Source organism: Filicampus tigris, chromosome 18 (genome assembly GCF_054856515.1).
Source record: "Filicampus tigris isolate MCC_2025a chromosome 18, RoL_Ftig_1.0, whole genome shotgun sequence".
Lineage (NCBI taxonomy): Eukaryota > Metazoa > Chordata > Actinopteri > Syngnathiformes > Syngnathidae > Filicampus > Filicampus tigris.
Window position 1 is genome coordinate 15,452,341 of NC_141234.1, and position 24,421 is coordinate 15,476,761.

Sequence of the window (24,421 nt, forward strand, 5' to 3'; positions counted from 1 at the left end):
GACCTACCTGTGCCGGCCATAAAACGGGGGTGAGTCTTGGGTAAGCTCCCCCCCAGAGGTTGGCACGAGTCAAGTTACATAGGCTGCACCTCCACATGGTCTCGCTGGGACAACGATCGCCTGGGTTTGGGTCACCGACAGGCATCGGCCAACGCAGCATAACCCACCCCCCCGCCCATTTGGAGCAGTAATGACCTCAAAGAGCGTGATGGTATCGTTGGGTAGGTAGGATGGGCTGATCGTATCCCGGGTTGGCGTGTTCTACGCTAGCACTAGGGTATTGGCAGGCCCCCTGCTTCTTGTTGCGTGAAGGCATGGGAAATAAGGTGGGATAGGCCGGTTGGCAGCTAGGCTGGCGTGTTCTACGTTATTGCCGGGTAGTCGACGGGCCCTCCGACCTCTAGAGCGTGAAGGTATCAATAGGGAAACACTGGCCTGGTGTACGCCCAGGGCGCTGATCTCCATTCGTCGGGTGAACAAGGGGCGCTGCCTCTACTTTGTAGATGTGTAGTACTCTGATGGGAATTCGTATAATGGGGTGAAGTGAGTTTGATTAATTGTCACGGGTCGTATTGCCCAGGACGTTACTCAAGGGCTGCAGACGGTGTGGTGAGGAGGACACGTGGCCTGTGTACGGGGATTCACCATGCTGATCTGTACAATGATAATTTGGATGCTAGAGCTGGAATCTGATGGAGGCCCGTCCGGACCTCCTATGGGGAAAGGATATCTCCATTGGTGATCTGTGATGGTGTGGGGAGCGCGCAAACTGTGGTGGCTCCTAGACGGCGTGGGGCATGAGATCTCGTGATGATTACAGTGATGGCCTTCATTAGCAGTGGTGCTCGAATGAAGGTGTATCGTGTTCTTGCATCATGTTAGATGAGTCTTGACGGGCAAGGATAAAACCCGGAAAGCGAAATTGCCGCCTTTGGTGGCAATTTTGCCAGAACCAGCCAAATGCCTCGTCATCAAAGAAATTGAAGGTTCGGGTGTTTAGTGTTTACCGGTGTTGTCCATAAAACGAGGGTGGAACATGGGCATTCCCACCCGTAAAGGCTAGTACAGATATAGTTACATAGGCTGCACCTCCACGCGGTCCCGCCGGGACAACGTTGACAAAGAAACATCCTGGAGTTGACGGCTAACGCAGCCAGCCCATAAAGGGGGAAGGAACTTGACCAACCCTTCCCCGACATTGGTCAATAATCATCATGATAAAGTCCATAAATATAAATACCGACCAGGATCGTCGTTCTGGTATATCAAAATCCACGGAGGCGCAGCTTGGTGAGGGGCTGTTGCTGCTCGAGCAACCTCCCCCGGACGTGTGGGTGGTGTCACACGTGCCGGAAGGACAGATCCACCACATGGCAACAAATAATGGTATATGTCCGAAAAACAGTTCGGGGTGCAAGAATAAAGGAACTGATATACCGACCAGCACGTTAGCGGTCAAACGTGCAGGTAAGAGGAACGGTGACCCACTCTGGTGTGATGGAATAGAGCATCAGAGAACTAAGAGAAAAATCTTAGAAAAGATGGAAATGATGGCACGGAAAGATGGAAGCGAAAACTCCCTAGCAAGGAAGTCCATGCTACCAAACATGCAGTCTCAAGAGGGTGACCAGCGAAGCCGTGGGAGCGGATGGAACTTGGCTGGTAAAACTCTTGCAAAACCCTCAGAGGATTCTAAATTAAAGATCAGCGGAAGCTCGCCAATGAGAGTAGAGCCAAAGGTGATCGTGCAGAATCCTCAGCCAGTACCAGTGGCCAAAAGAAAAGGTGTCCCGCATACGCGAAAATCGCCAGGAAAGAAGCTGGTGAGCCCCCCCAAAAAGATGAGTAGCCCAGGCTCACCAAGACAAAACATTGTGATAACGTGGCCAAGGATATCGCTCTCGTGTCCAGTATGTGGACTAAATGTATGGGGTGTATGGCTACTGGCTAAACACTTTGCAGCACGACACATGAGATATATGGTGGAATATGCATGCCAAAAATGTCATGTCATGTCATCTTCCAAACCGCTTATCCTATACAGGGTCGCGGGGAATTGCTGGAGCCTATCCCAGCCGTCAATGGGCGAAGGCAGACTACACCCCGAACTGGTCGCCAGCCAGTCGCAGGGCACACATAAACACTGTCACTGAGCGGAAATCAATCCCACGCTGCCCGCACACAACTCAGGCGTGTGTACCACTACACTATCAGTGGACCTCATGCCAAAAATGTGACAGAAAATCAATGAGTTGCCACTCCATTGCATGTCATGTGCCAAAGTGTAAAGGTACATAAAGTAGAGTGGAAAGTAGCCATAACTTTCCCTGTGACATTTGCAACAGGAGATTTACGAAAGCGGTGGGAGTATCACAACACAAAAGGCATGCAGATCTGGGGCCCAGAGACGTCACGACGCCAATGCCCAACATGGCCCAGCACAGTAATGGAAGACCAGCCATACACAGCATGCATCCCACGAGCCAAAGGGGAAGCAACGCTGGATATCCCTTTGAATGGTTTGAGATCACTGTGCACAGAATGTGAAAATATGGGAGGCAACAGATATGTACTAGGGACACGTCTTCTTTGCATTATCTGTTCAACTTGCATTATCCCATTGTCCAAGAGAGCAGTCAGTAGGCTCCTTGTCACCCAAATGTATCATTATAATTTGATAAACCTCAATGATGATGATGATATTAAGGATGATGATGATGCTGATGATGTTCTCATGTGTTCACTGAGATTTTTCTTTAACTTCATGTTTTGTCTATCACCAGACCAAGAAGGTTCTCGCCCTCATGGGAGGGGGGAGGGAGGGAATTTCCTCTACAATATATACGCTACAAATATGGGTAGGGGTTTTCGCCCCATCCTGGTGATGGACCGATTGTTGTGTTTTCATTATGATGTGTTTACCAGAAACCTTTGGATGGTATTCATTGATGTTCTTCGAAATTCACAACAGGGGGAAATGTGAAGTTGCTTTAGAATGTTCTATATATATTTTGTGCATTTCTCAGAAACATTCTTCATTATTCACTGTCTATACATCTTTTGCTGTATCAGTCTAAGGCCCTCCCACCTATGACGCGTACAGGTACTAGATAAAAGCCAGCCGCGGCTGGGAGGGGGTAGGGAAAGAGCAACAGTCGAGCCGAGAACACACGCACTCTGTGTTCCTCCCTTCTCTCTCCCCCCGCTGCAGTGGTATAAAATTGTACATTGTCTCTGCCTGAATTTCTTTTTACATCTGATGACCGGCCACACGAGGTCTACCCACATTTGGACCTCACAGACATACAGCTGAAATAAGGAACAATAAAGTGGGGAGCGAAGAGTATAGAAAGATGGAAGCTAACAATAAAGTGCTTAAAAAGGTGGGGAAAAGAACTAGAAATCCCTCCGGAGAAGTGAGAGATATAAGTCATGAATATAAGAGAAAAAGCACAGCACACGAATGGAAGGAACTCGAATAAAAGGTGGTTGCGAAACCTCACAAGCAAGGAAGACCATGCAAGGAAGACCATGCTACCATTCCTGATTTTCTGTCACATTTCCTATTCCTATTTCTCAAACCTCATTACAGTCAATAAAAACAACCCCAGGGTTCTCTTCTCCACCTTTGAACTTTTAACTAGTTCTGATTTTAATAAGTCCCCACAGAGACCAACAGATGCTCTCTGTGAGGACTTTGCAGACCACTTCAGAAGTAAAATCGATGACATAAGATCCAGTCTTTTAGCCCGTCAAAACACAAGTTTTAATAAACCCGGACAATCATATTTACATGAGGAAACACTGGAAAGTTTTGCCCTGGTTGATGCAAGGACACTTGTTCGAGTTTTCTCCCAGGTAAACCCAACAACCTGCCTTTTGGATCCAATTCCCACATTTCTTTTTAAGACATTTTATGGATTTTTTGAAGAACAAATTTTAAATATAGTCAATTGCTCTCTTCAGACAGGCGTCTTCCCAGCTGCCTTTAAAACGGCGGTGGTGAAGCCCCTTCTGAAGAAGAGCGGTTCTGACCCGAGCGTTTTTAATAACTACAGACCCGTATCCAACTTACCGTTTTTAAGTAAGATTTTAGAAAAACTGGTTTTCATCCAGTTGAATCATTTTTTAAATACAAATAATATTTTGGAGAAATATCAATCTGGTTTTAGGATGAACCACAGTACGGAGACTGCTCTTTTAAGGATCTTAAATGATATTAGGTGCACTGCAGACGTGAGAAAACTCACAGTCTTGGTGCTACTGGATCTAAGCGCTGCTTTTGATACAGTAGATCACCAAATTTTATTAAATAGACTTAAAAATCTAGTGGGCATCTCTGGTACTGTTTTTGACTGGTTTTATTCCTATCTCACAGACCGATATTTCTTTGTAAGTATGGATACTTGTTCCTCTAAAACTCATGAAATTAAATGTGGGGTTCCTCAAGGTTCGATTTTAGGCCCCTTACTTTTTAATCTTTATATGCTTCCCCTCGGGGATGTCATCAGGGGACACGGCATCAGCTTTCACAGCTATGCTGATGACACGCAGCTGTATATTGCCGTGTCTCCTGATGACACAGGACCCATTGATACCCTTTTAAATTGCATTTTAGATATCAAGTCATGGATGGCAGATAATTTCCTACAGCTCAATGAGGACAAGACTGAGGTCTTAGTTATCGGTCCCGAAGGTCAGAGAGAGAAGCTTTTACCAAAACTACACATTTTTAATCCCTCACACTGTGTGAAGAACCTTGGCGTCATTTTTGACTCTGAGCTCAGTTTTATTCCTCATATTAAAAATGTAACCAAGATTGGTTTTTATCACCTTAAGAATATCGCCAGAGTCCGCCCGTTTCTCTCTCAGGCTAACACGGAAGTGCTGATGCATGCCTTTATTTCCTGTCGTTTAGATTACTGTAATGCCCTGCTCTCTGGCCTCCCGAAAAAGAGCATTTCACCACTGCAACTACTGCAGAATTCAGCCGCTCGGGTGCTGACGAGAACCAGAGGGCGGGAGCACATTACGCCAGTTTTGAAATTGCTGCATTGGCTCCCTGTGTGTTTCAGGATCGATTTTAAAGTACTTTTATTAGTTTATAAATGTGTTAATGGTCTTGGGCCATCTTATTTATCTGATTTGCTTTTATCATACCAGCCCTCGCGGATCCTGAGGTCCTCTGGCGCCGGCCTTTTATTTATTCCAAGGGTGAGGACCAAAATGCATGGCGAGGCTGCATTCAGCCATTTTGGTCCTCACCTTTGGAATAGCCTGCCAGAGGATGTCAGGTCTGCAGAGACTGTTGATATTTTTAAGAGGAAGCTCAAGACACACCTTTTTAGTTTGGCTTTCAACAACTTTTAAATAATTTATCTTTTCTTTTGATTGAAGATAATTCTATGTTTTGCTTTGAATGTTTTAAAGCACTTTGAGTTGCATTTTTATGTATGAAAAGTGCTATATAAATAAAATGTGATTGATTGATTGATACACACAGTCCCAAGAGGGTGATCAGCGGAGCCGTGGGAGCGGATGGACCTCAGCTGGTAAAACTCTTGGGAATCCCTCAGGGAAATCTAAATCAATGATCAAGATGAGCCCGAACATGAGAGACGGGCTCGACAGGATCGTGCAGATTTCCCAACCTGGTTGGAAAGCCGAAGGAGGACATGAAATGCACATGAGAGCATCACCAAATAAGAAAACACATAAATCTCCCAGAAAGATGGGCAGCCCAGGCCCATCTAGGACGAACATAGTGATAAGCGTGCCAAGAATATCACTTTTGTGCCCAGTGTGTGGTCTAAATATATGGGGTGTGTGGCTATTGGCGAAACACTTCGTAGTCAGACATAAGAGATACACGATCGAGTACGCGTGCCAAAAATGTGGTAAAAGGTCCAAAAACTGCCACTCCATCACATGCCATGCCCCGAAATGTATGAACATGCAAAAGGAAGACTTGGGGAATTATAACTTCCAGTGTGACCTTTGTAACAGGAAGTTTACCACATTAATAGGTGTATCACAACATGAAAGACACACACATCCAGTGCAATGGAACAAAATAAAGCTGGACAGACTCACTACCTAGAGGGCAAAGAATAGAGGAACACAACCTGAAGGAGATGGAGATGGAAAATTCACAACAAATGTATTCCATGGTCACAAGAATGATAGCTCCAATATGTGTAACATCCTAACCAAAGAACATCAATCGGCGGGACAGGCGAGGTTGACAGAGCGACTCCTATGTGGGGGCATGGCAAGCAATGACCAAGAGAAGCACTGGACTAGGGAAAACCCTATGCTTACAGTGGCTACAACGATCCCGCTGGAATCACCACCAAGCACATGCGTCAAAAGGATCATGGAAGAAGTGGAGAAGAGTGATGATGGAGAGGAAGGCGAGGAGCTCAAGGTCATTGCAAAATGGATCAAGGACGTGAATCAAGAGCCTGACACGATTGAGTCGTACGCGTCAAATCTAATAACCGAACTGGGTGGAGGACTGGTCACACTCAAAAGGCCCCCGAAAACAGGCATGGAAACCAAGCAAGTGAGGAAAGGAGAAAGGAGGAGAAATGCAAAAATGAACAGATTTAGAGAGTATCAAAGACTCTATGAGTCAGACAAGAATAAACTGGCTGATATGATACTCAAAGGAGGAGTGGGAATGGAATGCGAAATACCGATACGCATTGTGGAGGAAACATTCCGGCTCCGATGGGAGAAGACAACTGCATTCACTGGCTTGGGGAGATTCATCTCGGAAGGAGGAGTGGCCAATGAGGTGTTCGGGTTTCCGATCCTGGGAAAGGATGTTAGAGCAAACCTGACCAAGATGGCTAACGGCACAGCACCGGTACCAGACAGGATCAGTAAGAAGGCGTTACTGGACTGGGACCCGAGCGGGAGGCAACTGGCACGGCTCTTCACGACATGGTTGGTGAAAGGAATCATACCAAAAGCCTTTAAGGAATGTAGAACACGACGGATACCCAAATCTACCGACCCTAAAGAGTTATGCACAGTGGGAGGATGGAGACCGGTAACAATTGGTTCAATGGTCTTAAGGCTATTCTCACGAGTCATGACGATGAGGCTTTCGAAAGCATGTCCCATTGACCCTAGGCAAAGGGGGTTCCTGGTAGCATCAGACGGATGTGGAGAGAACCTGATGGTACTGGACGAGATTGTGAGACACTCAAGATCGTGCGAGAACTCATTGGTAGTAGTATTTGTTGACTTTGCAAAGGCTTTTGATTCAATGTCACATGAGCATATCCTGTGTGCTCTAAAACAAAGAAGCATGGACAACCATGTGGTGGAATTGATCAGAAATTCCTATGTGGACTGCGTGACCAGGATAGGTTATGGGAAGGCCAGATCCGAACCTATAATAATGAAGGTTGGAGTCAAGCAAGGTGACCCAATGTACCCACTGCTCTTCAACTTAGCTATGGATCCTCTCATCCATAGCCTCGAGATGGCGGGTTCTGGCATGACTTGGGGTGAACGCAAGCTCACCGCGCTGGCCTTTGCTGATGATTTGATGCTGGTGAGTGACTCGAGGAATGGCATGATACACAATCTGGAGATGCTGGAGGAGTTTTGCCAACTCACGGGATTGCAAATACAAACAAAGAAGTGTCATGGGATTTGGATAAATGAAGGGAGTGTTGAGGAAATAAACCCATGGACATTAGGAGGCACAAGTATCCATATGATACCGGCGGGATCATCGGTGAGGTACCTTGGGATGATGTTCGGTCCTAATGGCATAGCTCCTCCAGACATCCAAGCCGAAGTTCAAGAATTGCTGGAAAGGATAGGAAAACCTCCGCTCAAACCATCACAGAAGGTCACGATGCTGAAACTTTATGCTATTTCAAAGGTCATCTACCGGGCTGACATGGGGAAGGTTTCGGTATTCGAGTTGTGCAGGACAGACAGGATGGTAAGAAGAGCAGTGAAGGAATGGCTCCATCTAGCTGAGTCCACAGCTAATGGATTACTATATTCCAGAAATCGAGATGGGGGACTCGGTTTGATAAATTTGGAAAGTGCCATCCCGTCAACACGGGTCAAGAGAATTTGGCGAATGTGCTCGTCAGAAGACCTGTGGATTCGAACGATAGCACAGAGCATGGTGGACAAACCGGCATGGAAATTATGGTGGAGAAAGGCCGGGGGGCACGAGGGATGTCATCCTGTAATGACCAGGAATGATACTGGAGAGGTACCTGGTGCGAGACCCCTAATCATGCCTGACTGGAGAAGGAGTGAAAATATTGCTTGGAGCGCATTACAAGTCCAAGGAATTGGGGTGGAAATGTTCAGGAATGATAAGATCAGCAACTCATGGATTGCTGTGCCAACGGCGGTGGGATACAGACAAAAGAGTTTCCTGCTGGGTGTGGCACTAAGAGCGGGAGTACTCCCTCCCCGGGAGTTCCTTACGAGAGGGAGGAGCAAGATGGGAGCAACTTGCAGACATTGTGGAACCAGCAAGGAGACGTGTTCACATGTCTTGGGACAGTGTCCTTTTTTAAAGAGCAACAGGATAAGAAGACACCATAAAGTGTGTGAACTCCTGGCCAACGAAGCGGAAAGGTGGGGTTGGCAAGTAACCAGACATTGAGAACGAGGCCCTCAATCCCAACCACAATGAGCAGATCCCGAATAGGTGGCTCAAACATGTGGCTTGAGGAAAGAGGTGCTAATGATGACTGTGCAGCTGGGAGTCCAAGCGAACCCGAACCAGGTGGCTCAAACATGATGACCAGATGTTACATCCCGCCCGAACATCCCACTCAGGTTGGTAACCTGAAATTTTGAAAATTGGGGGCGACCAGGGCCAAAAGGTGGATGGAACGAATCCATGAGCGAACAATGACATAAAACTAACTCTTAGCCTTAACTTCTCAATCTTTCCTTCTTTCTGTCATTTGGGGTTAACCGAGGCCAAAAAAGCAATGAAAGCAATGAAAGCAATGAAGCCATTGTGTGAACAGAGACAGAAAACTAACTCTAAGTCTTAACCTCTTAATCTTTCCTTCTTTCCGTCCTTGCATTGATGATCATCAGACCGGGATGGTACTAGATGCATCTATAACAATGTTAAGGGTGATGGGGGAGGGCACGTACATTTGAGCATGGTGCTGGCAGGGTCTGTCCTCTTCTCTCCCCAAAGCGCCGAGCTGTTAAACAAGACGGATCCGGTAAATGTACGTCGCTGCTTTCCAGCCTCTGAAAGCTAGATGCGAGTTGGGTAGTAGTTTGATCCGGACGAGCAATCGCCCGAGTAAAAATCAGTTAACGGGAATGAAACTTTCCTCTCCTCCAAGGGTAGTCGGCCCCAACTCTGAACAGCAAGAGGTAAGGAGGCTATTCTGACAGGGAGAGCGGGTGAGCAGCGGCCGGGGTGACTCCCATAAAACGCGCGACAGTGGAGTTCTCGTGCGGAGAAGGTGGGCGACGGCTGAATTCCTCCTCAAAGGAGTAAAACAGGGTGACCCGCTTTCACCACTGCTCTTCAACCTGGCTATGGATCCTCTCATCCATGCACTACAGACGGCCGGATCTTGCTTTGTTTGGGGCGACCGCGAGATCGCCACGCTGGCTTTTGTGGATGATCTTGTCATGGTGAGTGGTTCAAAGGAGGGCATGGGGAGGAACATCCAGATTTTGGAAGATTTCTGCCAGCTGACTGGGTTGGAAGTCCAGCCTAGAAAGTGTCACGGATTTCTACTGGCTGCCGTTGGTGTTAACAATTGTGAACCCTGGATATTGTGTGGAAAGCCCATTCATATGGTCCCTCCGGGGGAATCGGTGAGTTATCTGGGTGTCCAGATAGGACCGCTGCGCGGCGTCGTCTCTCCGGATCTTATCCCAGTTATGGAAAAGTGGATTAAGGGGATATCGGAGGCTCCTCTAAAACCCTCACAACGCATGCGGTGAAGAAGTGGTTGCATCTTGCTCCGTCCACATGCAATGCATTACTATATTCACGTGCCTGCGATGGGGGGCTGGGCCTCCTTAAGCTTTCCAAATTCATCCCGTCGATACAGGTAAGACGCACCTGGAAAATGATTGGGTCCACGGACCCTTGGACGAGATCCCTAGCCCGTGAGACTGTGCAAGAATCCGCCTGGAAGGAACTATGGGTCAGAGCGGGAGGAACACCTGATGATGCGCCGGCAATTGGCGCAGGGGAAATCGATCAGGCCGCTGCTGGGAGACCTACAGTCTTCCCCGACTGGAGGCGTGATGAGAGCCTGCTGTGGTCGACACTGCGGGTCCAGGGTGTTGGCGCAAATCTGTTCCGGAGTGACAGGGTTAGTAATTCATGGCTGGCTGATCCCACGGCCGTTTGCTTTCGGCAGAGACACTTTTTGGCGGCACTGGCACTTAGGGCGGGAGTGTACCCCACCCGGGAGTTCCAAGCTCGGGGCAGGGACAAGCAAGGAGCAGCCTGCAGGCGTTGCGCAGCACGGCTTGAGTCGTGTTCCCATATCTTGGGTTAGTGCGCTTATGTTAAGCGTGGCAGGATTCGACGACACAACAAGGTGTGCGAGCTCCTGGCCACTGAGGCAGAACGACACGGATGGAAGGTGACTAGGACGCCCCATTATGAAGATCCGGATGGCAACATACGAATCCCCGACCTAGTCTGTGCGATGGCTTGTGAAATTCTCGTCCTGGATGTGACCATTCGGTACAAATCGGAGTATGACACTCTTGAACGAGCTGCAGCGGAGAAGGTGGCCTATTACCAACCAGTGACGGCTCGGATTCTGAAAGAAGAAGGCGGTACCTGCATAAAGGTCATGGGCTTCACTGTTGGAGCCAGGGGGAAATGCCCAACATGCAATTTCATGGTCCTCAAGGCACTAGGGGTCCCCCTGAAAAGGGCGCTGATCTTTACCAAATTGGTGAGTAGGAGGGCCCTCCTCTATTCTTTAGATGTGTTGAGTCACTTCCTATGATCTGGTTTGGTGGGGGAAAGTGAGGTCGGAACGGTTTCGGAACATGGAGCGGCATGGTAAGGGACGTTGTGAGGGGATGGCCGTCAGCGGGACTGTGGAAGGTGAAGGACTTTTGTTCCTTTATGCTGATGTGTGCCATTTGATGGTTCGGATGCTTTATTGGGAATCCTAAGTTTGCGATTCTGACTATCCATATAGAAGGAATGAGACTGGAGGTGCACTAACAGGGCATGGGGAGCGCGCTGATTGCGGTGGTTCCTAGTCGTCGGGGCCGTGGATCTCGAAATGATTACAGTGATGGCCTTCACTAGCAGTGGTGCTCGAATGAAGGTGTATCGGGTTCATGCAGACATGTAAGATGAGTCTTGCCGGCAAGGATAAAACCCGGAACTAGCCAAATGCCTCGTCATCTAAATTTAAAGGAAAGAGTCAGAGGGATGTCACGCCCTGCGCGGGCTCCCGATTCTGGTGCCAAGCGCTCCGGGGGGCCCACCGCGGCGCCCCGGGCGTGACCTGCTCTGGGGACAGTGGCAGGTGGGGAGTTGGACTGGGGCGGTACACCTGTCAAACGGTAACGCAGGTGTCCTAAGGCGAGCTCAGGGAGGACAGAAACCTCCCGCGGAGCAGAAGGGCAAAAGCTCACTTGATCTTGATTTTCAGAATGAGTACAGACCGTGAAAGCGGGGCCTCACGATCCTTCTGACTTTTTGGGTTTCAAGCAGGAGGTGTCAGAAAAGTTACCAAAGGGATAACTGGCTTGTGGTAGCCAGGCGTTCATAGCGACGTCGCTTTTTGATCCTTCGATGTCGGCTCTTCCTATCATTGTGAAGCAGAATTCACCAAACGGTGGATTGTTCACCCACTAATAGGGAACGTGAGCTGGGTTTAGACCGTCGTGAGACAGGTTAGTTTTACCCTACTGATGATGTGTTGCCGCGATAGCAATCCTGCTCAGTAATTGGAAAATGGAAACAATTATAATCCAGAACTACCATTTCTCAATAAAGAAATATTTGATTTCATGACTTTCTCTTTTAAAATGTACGGCACTTTTTTATTTTTGGAAATGCTATCTAATGTACTGTAATAGCGCATATATGAGTGTCCTTTTGATGCAATATAAACCTGTAAACTAAAATGTAAACTAGAAATATACAACTTGTATACAAGTAGTATATAAATGAGTGCATTTACAGTACACCAAGTATAAACCGGTAAACTAAACTATGGACTAGAAGTATACGACTTGTATACTAGTAGTAGATAAATGAGTGTACTTATAGTACACTTAAAGTATAAACCTGTAAACTACACTGAGGACTAGAAGTATACGACTTGTATACTAGTATATTGAATGAGTATACTTTGTAGTATGCAACAAGTACATAGTTCAGAGTACACTCATATACTTATACTTATACTTCTCTTTACTATTTTTTTGTGAGTAACGGCAAAACAAAAAAACTGCAGCTTAAATTATTATCTTACTTTTGGCAGTTTTGCAGGTAGCATTTTAGCACCCTGATGGCTCATTATTAATATGCATATTAGCTAAGCATTAGTAAATACAGAATTCATCATTTAAAAAGCATGCTTCCAACATGAACAATCATTACTATGTAGTTAATGAGCAGTTACATATGGTTTACTCATCATCAAGAAGCTCATCCATAACAAGCTTAATGATTGCATTTTCATACTTTATTATTGACAGATTCAACATTTCTTGATGATGTATTGCATCATCCACCAATCATTCATTTAGGAATTGTTAATGGTTTGTAAGGTTCTTTAGAAAGCGTACGCAAATGATTACAGGACAATTGGTTGAGCTTAACATTGGCACTTTCTAAAAGGTTTGCATGTAAAAATGACATCAGTACTAAAGTGACCCCCCCCCCACCCCCAAATCGACTCTGTCGTGATTTAAGGTCTTTTTTTGTGATTAGATTTATGACAAATTTCCCCGCCCCCTTTTGGGGCGTGGCTTATGTTATGTTTTCGGTCTCAGCGATCTACGTCACGGGAGGGAGGCAAGCATGCTAATATTCCTCGCTTTGTCAGTTCTGTTTTCCAAAAATGTCGACCGATCGCCACCAAAATGCAAATGCACATTACTACCCTTGGCCACTTCAAGCTGTGAAAGTATAAAAGTCTTCTGCACAATAGTTTGGATTTATTGACATAAAACGTAATATCATGATCACCTCCACAAAATCAATAATACCGTGGCGATTGCGCCCCACTTCACAAGCTGAAGCGGACAAGAGCATAAATGCGCACACGAACCCCGACTGGTTATTTTCCGGACATTTAGCGATGCTAAACTTGTCTCAACTACCAGGAGGGAAACGGCAGCTTGCAGCGAGCAGCAGGGCAGGCAGATTGGATCTGTATTTATTTTATTGGATATTTATTTAATGGATCAAGTAAGCAATCAATCAAACTAAGGTCCAGCCTATGTTTTGAAAGCTCATGTTGCTAAATCCGTCAAAGGTAACTCAATCTACGATGGAAAATACGTAGATATGTAATATGTATATGTATCTGATAGCAACCTGTAACGGTTGCAGCAGCTAATAATGTGGCTTTATGGATGTCAGGCTTGTTGTGGACTAACTATATTACTGGAATACTTTTACTGGACCCTTGTCGACGTAATATGATCATTGCTGATGGAATATGAAATTGTGTCGGACATTTGAGCATGACCCGTGGGCCAATGGAACGGCAATGGGTTTTAATGCCTCGCCTGTCCTAACCGTGATCAGCAAAGAAGCAGTGTGCGCTCATCCCAGCATAAAGCTATGTAGCTCTGCTCACTTCCACATTTCCTCATTCTCATATAAATCATCCACGGAGAGGTTAATCCTTTTGATATGTTTTGTGTTTAATATATTTATTGAATTTAAACAAAAAAAAAGGGAAAAAAAAGACCCCCCGCAAAAAAAAACAATACACATACTAAACTCCCTTATCTCTACAGTCACATAAAAGAAGGTAAACAAATCACGAGCACATACGAAAAGATCAATAGTATGTAAACCTGCCAAAATATTCTATAGTCAAACTTACACCTTTGTTGATGGTTGATCATAAAATGACATACAAGGTCCCCAAACCAGATGAAACTCCCGTTCAGAGCCCCCCATCACACATCTTGTTAGGTTATCGTGGAGGAGGACACAAACGCAGAAGGCAAAAATGGTGTGCAATATAAAGTATTTAATACAAAACAAAAGCAAAGAAGGTGCTGGGATAATACTAAACGAACAAAAATGTTGAAGACCCAAATAAACAACAAGGAACAAAACAACTCAACAAACACTAGGACTACACTAGACCTTGACTTTGAACAGTGACAAAAGAGTGCTTAGACAAGACAGGACAGAACAGACAAACCAACAAGGGCTGAAAGAAAGCTGGCAACTAAATACAGACAAGTTAACGATACAACGAGGAACACCTGGACAAGACAGAGGGTAGGAGGAAGTTGGTTGGTTAACACAAGGGACTGGGATGACAAGCACAGGTGGACTCAATAACTTAACGAGAGACAAAGGAACACAATGAAACTAAATGCAAAAACAAAACACGTACCATGACACATCTAATCTTCTCAAGTTTTAAATGAAACAATACATCTCTAATGCAATGTGATACTATAGGAGGAGATGCATCCTTCCAGTTCAGAAGAATTAAGCAGCGTGCTAATAAAGTTGAGAAGGCGATAACTTTCCAACCACCGGCAGGCGACCGCAACCCCTCAGCCATAACCCTAAAAAGCAACTTCAGTGGATTTGGAGTCATTTTAACACCAAATACAATAGAAAGAGTGTCACAAATACTACTCCATTAATGTTGAATCTTGGGGCAAAGCCAAAACATATGTATTAAAGTGGCCTCAGTTAATCTACATTGGTCACAAGAATGGTCACTATGAGGGTAGATACGCGCCAGTTTAGATTTAGGAAGATGTGCTCTGTGCACCACTTTGAACTGGACAAGAGCGTGTCTAGCACTCAGTGAGGATGAATGCATTCTCTTCAACACATCGGACCAGTCTGCCTCACCGATAGTAATTTGAAGCTGCTGCTCCCAAGCTTCTTTAATCTTAGACATCGTAGGGACACCTAGTTGAAAAATCAAACTTAACATCATTGATATTGTCGTTTTCTTTGTCCGATTAAAAGACAGCAAATCATCAATGATAGTATTAGGAGGTTTGTCTGGAAACCCTGTGATGGAGCCAGAAACAAAATGCCTCACCTGAAAATATCGAAAAAAGCTCGAGGCAGGTAAATTACATTTATTAGACAGCTGTTGAAAAGAAGCAAATTTGTCCTCAATAAAGTGGTCTTTAAACGTTTTTAGCCCCCGCTCATGCCACATATTAAATGAAGAATCCTGCATTGAAGGGGGGAAAAAAATATTTGCCGCTATTGGACTCGACAAGCTCATGTGTTGAAGAGAAAAGTCATTTCTGAATTGCAGGTAGATTTTAACAGAGTTATAAACAATAGGGTTGTGGTGTGGCACATTCTGAGATAAAGGAACAGACGCACCAATTATAGCTGGCAAGGGTAAAGAACCACAGGAAAGCCTCTCCATCTCCACCCATTTTGGTCCGGCCCTATTAGCACCATAATGTACCCAAAAAGACAAACAACAAAGATTAGCAGCCCAATAGTAATAACGGAAATTGGGAAGTGCTAGACCGCCATCCTTTTTCGACTTCTGCAGGTGTTCTTTACGTAGACGTGACGTGGTCTTTTACCATTCCAGATGAAAGATGTAATCAAAGAGTCCAGCTTCTTAAAATAAGCACCAGGGATGAAAACAGGGATGGCCTGAAATAAATACAAGTATTTGGGTAAAACCGACATTTTCACAATATTCACCCTCCCAACCAGTGACAGTGGAAGGAGTGACCATCTAGACACATCTTGTTGCACTTTAAGTTGTTGGTCAGTGAAATTACACTTTAAAAGATCGCAATAATTCCTATTTTTTTTAACTGTTATTGTCGCAACTAACTGACAAAAAACATCCTAACAATAATTGTCCTGAGATTGGGCCTTCACACACCACTGGCATTATGTGCAAACAAAACAAGGAATATAATAAAATAAAGTAAAATAAAATAAGGGCGGTACGGTGGTCGACTGGTTAGCACGTCCGCCTCACAGTTCAGAGGTCGTGGGTTCGATCCCGGCTCCGGCCTCCCTGTCTGGAGTTTGCATGCTCTCCCCGTGCCTGCGTGGCTTTCCTCCAGGTACTCCGGTTTCCTCCCACATTCCAAAAACATGCATGGTAAGTTGATTGGACTGTCTAAATTGCCCCTAGGTGTGATTGTGAGTGCGGATGTTTGTCTCTGTGTGCCCTGCGATTGGCTGGCAACCAATTCAAGGTGTCCCCCGCCTACTGCCCAAAGACAGCTGGGATAGGCACCAGCACGCCCACGACCCTTGTGAGGATAAGCGGTATGGATAATGAATGAATTAAAATAAAATAAATCTATATCTTATCTAACAAGGTCCAAGACTGGTCTCCATCGTCTTTCAAAATTAGCAGTCCTTATCTGCAGTTGCGCCGGCAATTGTTCCATTGAGTATATCTGTTTGATTTTTTTGTATCCATTGCGCAACTGTGGGTTGTTCAGGTTTTAACCAGTTGAGTGTTACCATTTTTCTTGCAGTCATTAGGAGGAGATGAATCAAAAAAGTTTGATCATGCGATAAACTATCTGAAAATACATCCAGCATAAACATTCAAGATCCAGGGGATGAGTCACTTCAATAGGTTTTTCCAATATTCCTTTAACGTCTTTCCAAAAAGACGCTGCGCTGTGTTCGAGACTTCCAACACAGCTGTTGTACTGTACTATCCGATTTTTAGAAAACTTTATTAGAGCAAACACATCATTACAAATATGGAGGAGAAAATATCCGGCTTGACTCTGACTAAATCAACGGCACATTTGAATAGTGGACGAGACTAAGCGAGAGGCTGCGATGACGCGCACCGAGTCAGCTCACGTACAGTACAGTGTGTGGAAAAATTAAATCCACTTGCTCTCGTTGGTCGATCTCGCGCTGGGAACCAGTCACCGCCTTTTATGAGTGCCTGCGGGTATGTACAAAGCCTCCGAGTCAACTCATATCTTTGAAACAATTCGTCTTTCTTTAATATAGCTCCCGATATGGCTGTGTTGTTTCATTTTTAATTTGTTGCTTCTGAAAAACCCGCAATGCACTGAGGGCGCGAAAGTTGAAGCGCGAAGTAGCGAGGGATCACTGTACCTGGCAATGAATGCTCCTCCAACGAAACCCAGTACACTTCCGGATCTTGTATGATACGGGCCGCCGTTGCTTTTATTTGGGCAGCCCAATAGTACAGTTTAATATTAGGAAGTCCCAGCCCTCCATGTTGTTTATCCGCCATCAAGATTGTCAGGCGAATTCTTGGTCTCTTGTTCTGCCAAATAAAATTTGATATTGAATTATCTAGTGATCTAAATGCAGACTGGGGTATAAAGATAGGGAGGCTTTGAAACAAAAACAGTAACCTTGAAAGAACATTCATTCTAATACATTCAATTCTTCCCATGAAAGACAGTGGGAGTATATCCCATTTATTGAAGTCAATTTTAATTTCCTTAAACAATTTGTCATAATTTGATGAAAACAACCATGCGATCTTAGGCGTCAGAGTTGCACCCAGATATCTAAATCCCTGTCTAGACTGCCGAAAAGAGACCAGGCTATCTAATTGTGATGGCCACTTCCCCACAAGCATTAACGCTTCAGATTTATTTGTGTTAATGTTGTAACCTGATACCTTACTATACTGATCAAGACTATTGAGCAAGGCAGGCACAGATGTGACAGGGTTCTCCAAAAATAATAAGACATCAGCAAAAAGACACAATTTATGATAGGTATCAGTTTCATCCCTTATTCCCTGTATGTGCGGATTTGATCTAATTGACTCAGCAAGCGGCTCGATGCTAAGAGCAAACAATGACCCTGTCTAGTCCCGCGTCCCAGTAGAAAAATATCAGAGCAGTAGCCATTAACTCTCACCCTTGACTTGGGGTGTTTATAAAAGATTTGGAGCCATTTAATAAATATATCATTGAAGCCCATATATTGTAGAGTCTGTTGCAAAAAATACCAATCAACCCGATCGAACGCTTTCTCAGCGTCCAAACTCAGAAATAATGATGGGTTACTCCTTTTCTGTGCTAATAATTGAAGATTTAAAGCCCTTCTAACATTGTCTACCCATTGTCTACGAGCTATAAAGCCTGTCTGATCAGGTTTCACAAGTTTTCGGATAGAGCACTAAATCCTGTTAGGAATAATGGCGGTAAGTATTTTCATATCAACATACAGGAGGCTGATGCATATAGGATGTGCATAAGGTTGGTCCTTCCCATCTTTATGAATATCACAAATAATCGCTTCAGACCATGACTCACTTGTCCTAAGTACATAATTATACACCTCATGCAAAAGTGATGTCAATTCCTTTTCAAAAGCTTTATAGTACTGTACTCTCGCGAGATGCCGTCAACGCCCGGGGTTTTATTATTTTTGAGTTTTAAAATACTGTCTCTAATCTCTTCTTCCGTAATCGGACATGTTATCTGATCTACCTCCTCCTCAGTCGGTTCATCAAGATTAATTGAATTAGGAAAGTTTCTAGTTTTCTCCTTATCTGGGTGACTTTTTGCTAAATACAATTCCTGGTAAAAAAGAGCCAAATGCATTTGCGATATCTTTGGGCTGAAGCATCATACCTCCAGTATTCGGGCATCTAATCTTACGCAATAGTCTACTTGATTGCTCTTTACGCAGCTGAAATGCCAAGAGACGGCTAGCCCTGTTACTGAATTCGTAATACTTCTGATTCAAGAATCTAAGCTGTCCTTCTTCTTTATGGGTTAATAAATGGTTTAATTCCTGTCTTTTCTCCTTTATCGTGATAGGTGTGCTTCCTTCATGCAATGTTTGATCATCTCGCTCTAATTTACGCATAGCATCTTCCAACTGTGTTTGTTTCGCAAGTCTTTCCTTTTTTATTCTAGAACAGATTGCAATAATGTTGCCTCTTAAAAAACACTTAGCTGCCTCCCATGCTACTGTAGGGACACCTAACTGTTATCATTAAGTTGAATATACTCCAGTAGGCATTTTTGCAATTCCTGTTTAATCCTCTGATTATTTAGGAAAGACACATTGGCTCGCCAATATTTGAAGTTTCTATTTTGACTCATCTTTAATTTTAAACATACTGGGGCGTGATCTGATATAGTAATTGCTTCAATATTACATTGAATAGTTCTGAAAGAATCCACCGCAGACATCAAAAACATATCTAGCAGAGAATGAGTGCCATGCACGTGTGAGAAAAAAGGTAAAGTCTTTTTCCTTGGCATGTAAATGGCGCCAAACACCAACCAAGCCTAATTCCCCCATCAATGTTGTTAAAGCCAAAGATTTGGGGGATTTGGAACCCGAGTCAGCAGGTAGTTTATCAATATATCCTCTCAAAACATAGTGAACTCATCCTAACTTATATTATTCAAAAATAACAAAATTGAACTCCGACCCACGGCCTTCTTTTATGTATTCAAACTTCCATAATTCAGTGCCAGTAGCACTTAAAAAGATTCTGACAGTTGAGGAGAAAAATTCAAAGTGTTATCTTCAAAAAGAGACCAAAACTATGCCGATACTCTACATGGTTCAAGTACAGCATCAAATTTACTTTGGTGCACCTTTCGTTCAGGAAAAACTGCCAGGTGGAATTGCAAAGGGCTACTACCACAGCTGAAGGACATGCATACAATAACTTAACCCATGAAATAAAAGTATCACCAAAGCCAAATCTATGCAGAGTTTCAAAAAAATAGCTCCATTCCACTCTATCGAATGCCTTCTCAGCATCCATCGAGAGAAGGCATTCGGAGTCAGATTGACAAGGAGTAAACATTCAATAAACGACAAATGTCACAAAAAGAACGCATGTCCTTCACAAAACCTATCTGGTCCGTGGATACAACATATGGCAAAACCTCTTCTAAACGACAGGCCAATACTTTAGCCAAAATGTTATAATCACAATTCAGTAGTGAGATTGGCCTCTAAGATGAGCACTCTAATGGGTTCTTTACCTTTTTGAGAAGCAAAGTTATACAGGCCTGGTTCAGAGTATTAGGAAGAACCCCCCTATACATAGCAAGATAGTCTGTACATACTCTTGCAAGAATTGGCGTGAGTTGTCGAGAAAATGCAGCATACAACTCACTCGGGAGGCCATCCAAACCAGGTGATCTGCGGGGTTGCAACAATTTTATTGCTTACATTATCTCCTGTTGCTCTATTGGCATATCCAATGTAGAAACCTGGTCTGGAGACAAAGTTGGAATCGGCAAATCTCTAAATAATTCGGAAATAAGAGAGGGGTCAGAAGGAGTCTCAGAACCATACAGGTCTCGGTAATAATGTTGAAATGTATCATTAATTCCTATCTGGTCAGTGACAGTCTCACCGGCCTTGTCTGTCACACCATTAATAATTCGTTTAGCTCTGACACCCTTCAATTTATTTGCAAGTTCCCCATGTTCATAGAAATTACTCCTATTTTTAATAAGCAAATATTCAATTGAAAGTGATGTAAGGATATCATACTCTGTATTAAGCCTTAATCGTTCTTTGCATAAATCCGGGGAAGGGGATTGTGCGTTCTTATTATCAAGATCAGCTATTTTATTTTCCAGATCCTTTCGTTTACTCCATGAGGCCCTCTTCTTTTCAGCCACAAATGATATCACCTGCCCTCTCAAATACGCCTTGAGGGACTCCCATACTGTTGCAGAGAAATCTGATGTCATGTTAAGGTCCAAAAATAACGAAATTTGGCCAGATATGAAGTCAAAAAATGTTGAATCTGATAACAGAAGAGAGTTAAACTTCCACAGTCGTTTGGAAGCCATAACGTCGGGCATCTTAAATTTATCTTAAGTAAAGGAGGTGCATGGTCCGATACTACTACAGGAAGATATTCACATGATAAAATTTCAAATGTCAATTTATTACCAGTGAAAAGATAATCAATTCGACTGTACGTTTGGTGACGGTATGAAAAAAAAAGAATATTGCTTGTCCTTAGGGTGCAAAAAACACCAAATATCCGAAATCCCATAAATCGAAAGAAAAGACCGCACATGGGTAGCAGATTTAGATATCACATATCCAGGCCTGACAGATGACTTATCCATCACAGGGTCCAGACATAAGTTGAAATCCCTTCCCAAAATGAGTAAATTAGAATTTAAACAACAACAAAAACATCCTGCAACAATTGTGAGAAGAACTTGCTGGGCTGTGAACCCTCCATTCCCTCACGTAAACCAATAAGACGGACGTTGTTCCTCCTGTTTCTCCCCTCCAAGTCCGTCAGTTTCGCCGTTAGCTTGGTGTTATCAGCCAGCAGTCTTTCACAGCAATCCTCCACTTTAGCCAAGCGTTGTGTAGTAATTCGGCGTTACCTTCCAGGGAATCCAAACGCTCGCCATGACTATTGACAGTCTTTTGGAGCCCATCCAACTTCCCATTCACTTTGTCAAAAGATTTTTTCAACTCCGTGAGCAGGGAAGTTTGCAGGTCGGCTAGCGAGGCAGCCAAGTCAGCCTTGCTAATAGTAGCGGCAGCAGCATCCGATTCGTGTTTTCCGTTCACTTTGGGAGGTTTAGGGTGGCATTATGAAGTAGAGCGCTACTAAATGGCGAAATAAACTTAAAACGTTAGTTCAGGTATACCAAAAAGCAGTTTGGAATGTGGGTTGTAAAGTCAAGTCGTGGGAGCCCGAGCGTTATGCAACCTACTCCATGCTCGCCAAACCGGAAGTCTCTCCTTTGCATATTTTGAAGTGAGCATTAGTAGGGATGTCCACATACATTTTGGTGCCAATTGAGCGCCGATTTTGGACGTCATAAACAATGTACAATAATTTCCAATGGAGAGTTTGGAATCGGTTCCTCCCGTGACTCCGGCCGAACAAGGATAGAGCGGTAGGGGGCGCGGCCATTGGCCTAATTAACGAGAGGCGGTATTCATGGAGTTACTTATTTCCTAATTTCTCCAAATTGAATGGATAAAATAGAAAATGCCACTCTTTTAATTTTCCTGATCAAAAAATATATAAAATGAACTTGTTAGTGAAAACATGGCCATCCCGACCCCACCGTCCCTTTAACTATTTAGATATACATGCCTGCATTCACATAACTATTCAGACATGTACTAAACTCACACATTTTCCAATAAATGTCTTAGTAACATGTATTAACACAGGAATTCATTAATTTGGGTGGTTGCAAAACATTTGGCAATCATTAATTAAGTATTTTGTGTGAGCTCATCTAAAGTGAGCGCTATCAATCTCTCATAAAATATTTATCAATGAGATGTAAAGGCTGACAAAGCCTCAAGACTGACACAAATTAATCTTAACAGACAAAGGAAAGACACAACACAAAGGGATACAGAACATATTGTTTTAATATTTATTTGATTTATTTATATTTAGTGGGTTAACATGGCTGCATAAAAACTTGCCAACACCAACAGTGGAACAAAAATAACACATAAAATCTTTGAGGAAAAAACTACTTACTTATACTTTGCATATAAAAATATTTCAACATACGTAAAATAATACATTAAATGTAATTGTATGACTGTGAAAACAAAGTACGCTGATTCCTTTGAATTTATGTCTCAGCCATCTCTCACAGAGACTAATTCTTGCCAACAGTGGTTACAGTGACTGCATTTGACTACTTGTATTTTTTCTAAATGTCTTGAATCAATCTGCCCAATGCATCGTTACAGTGTTTCTTTGCGAGCCATTCAAGTCCACTCAATCACTGCAAGGTGGGTCAGAAAGCAAATTGTCAGTGCGATTTCCCCTAAGCCTCTGCTCCTTGTAGGATCAGGCCCTCTCAAGATGCTGGGTATGGGCACCAGTTTGCGGATCTACTTACCACCTGCTGTGATTGACAGTGTGATGGTTGTACCCAAGTGCAGAGAGTATACGATAGGTACGCCACTCATCACTGATAACTGAAGATCCATGCCTAATCATGGGGACTAGATGTCTTCGATATCTTCTCTCCACAAGACGCAAAATAGGCTTTGTCCGTCCTTGATGATGCCTCACACCTAGCATCCCAAAGACCCATGTTTTTCTTTTCCAGCCACCAGTCATTCTTCCTCTCCCATACTGATGCAGGAACAAAAAAACAAACACAGATGTAAACAGATTCCTTCTATTAACAAAAACTTCTTTGACTCTATTTGACAAATATTCATAGTCACTCCTATAACTTACCTTTCTTTTTGTTGGGTCTCCTGGCTCTGTGCCTTGAGCCCTTCCCTGTGTGTGTGTTTGTGTGGGCGTGTCAGGAGTAAGGAGACAGTGGTGCTGGGGCCAGGTGAAACCAATCTTCGTCAGTGTGCTACTTAAGCTGGTCCCTGACTCCACCTCGTCGCCAGATCAACTCACTCATTCACGGGTTTGTGCATCCAGCCATTTTTCTAGTTGCTACCAAGTAGTTTTGCAAACCCTGACTCTGTCTTTTTCCCTGCATTCTTCAGAATGTTTATTGCCCTGATCCTTGCCTGATGGACCTGTGCCCTGCAATCAACTGGATTCCATTCCATTCCCTGACCTGGGACTGCTGAATTTTGGACCACTGCTGCCTGCTACAGCTTGGTTCAATAAAACAATCACCTTTCCTGCCACCCTGTCTCCCTCTCGGCAATTGGGCCCTCCACACACCCAGCGCCTTAACACTTTTGCGCCGAAAATGGCTCTCATCGATCACAACAAACTCCCTTCTTCCACCAATCTGCTGGCCTGTACGTCTTTGCATCCTTTCAACTGCTGTGACATAGACCTCCCTTATTTTTTGGTCATTTTAGTGAGAGTTGTTGAACTAGCTGCAATTGCGTCATCCATCAGCCGAATGCCGCTCCAGTTTGTCAGCTAATGTCCACCAGACTCCACCATCTATTGTTCTACAATCTACATATTATGCACCTGTCTTGTTTTATGCTAATAGAGTCAACCAATCTAACACACGACGTGCTAAATCAACAATAGCATTTCACATCGAAACAACAGAACAGACGTAACATCAGCCAATCGCATTCATATGCATTTCAGACACCTCTAGGAAAACATCAAATCAAAGCATTACAGCACCTAATGCAATAACCTAGTCTATGGCGCCCTCGCCTGTTGAACTCCTCCACCTGCAATCACATCCAGCTCGAGGAACTACACGGTGCCAGAGCCCCCCCCAGCCTCTTTGTCTGGCCCATGTACTTGAAACACAAGAACATCATGCA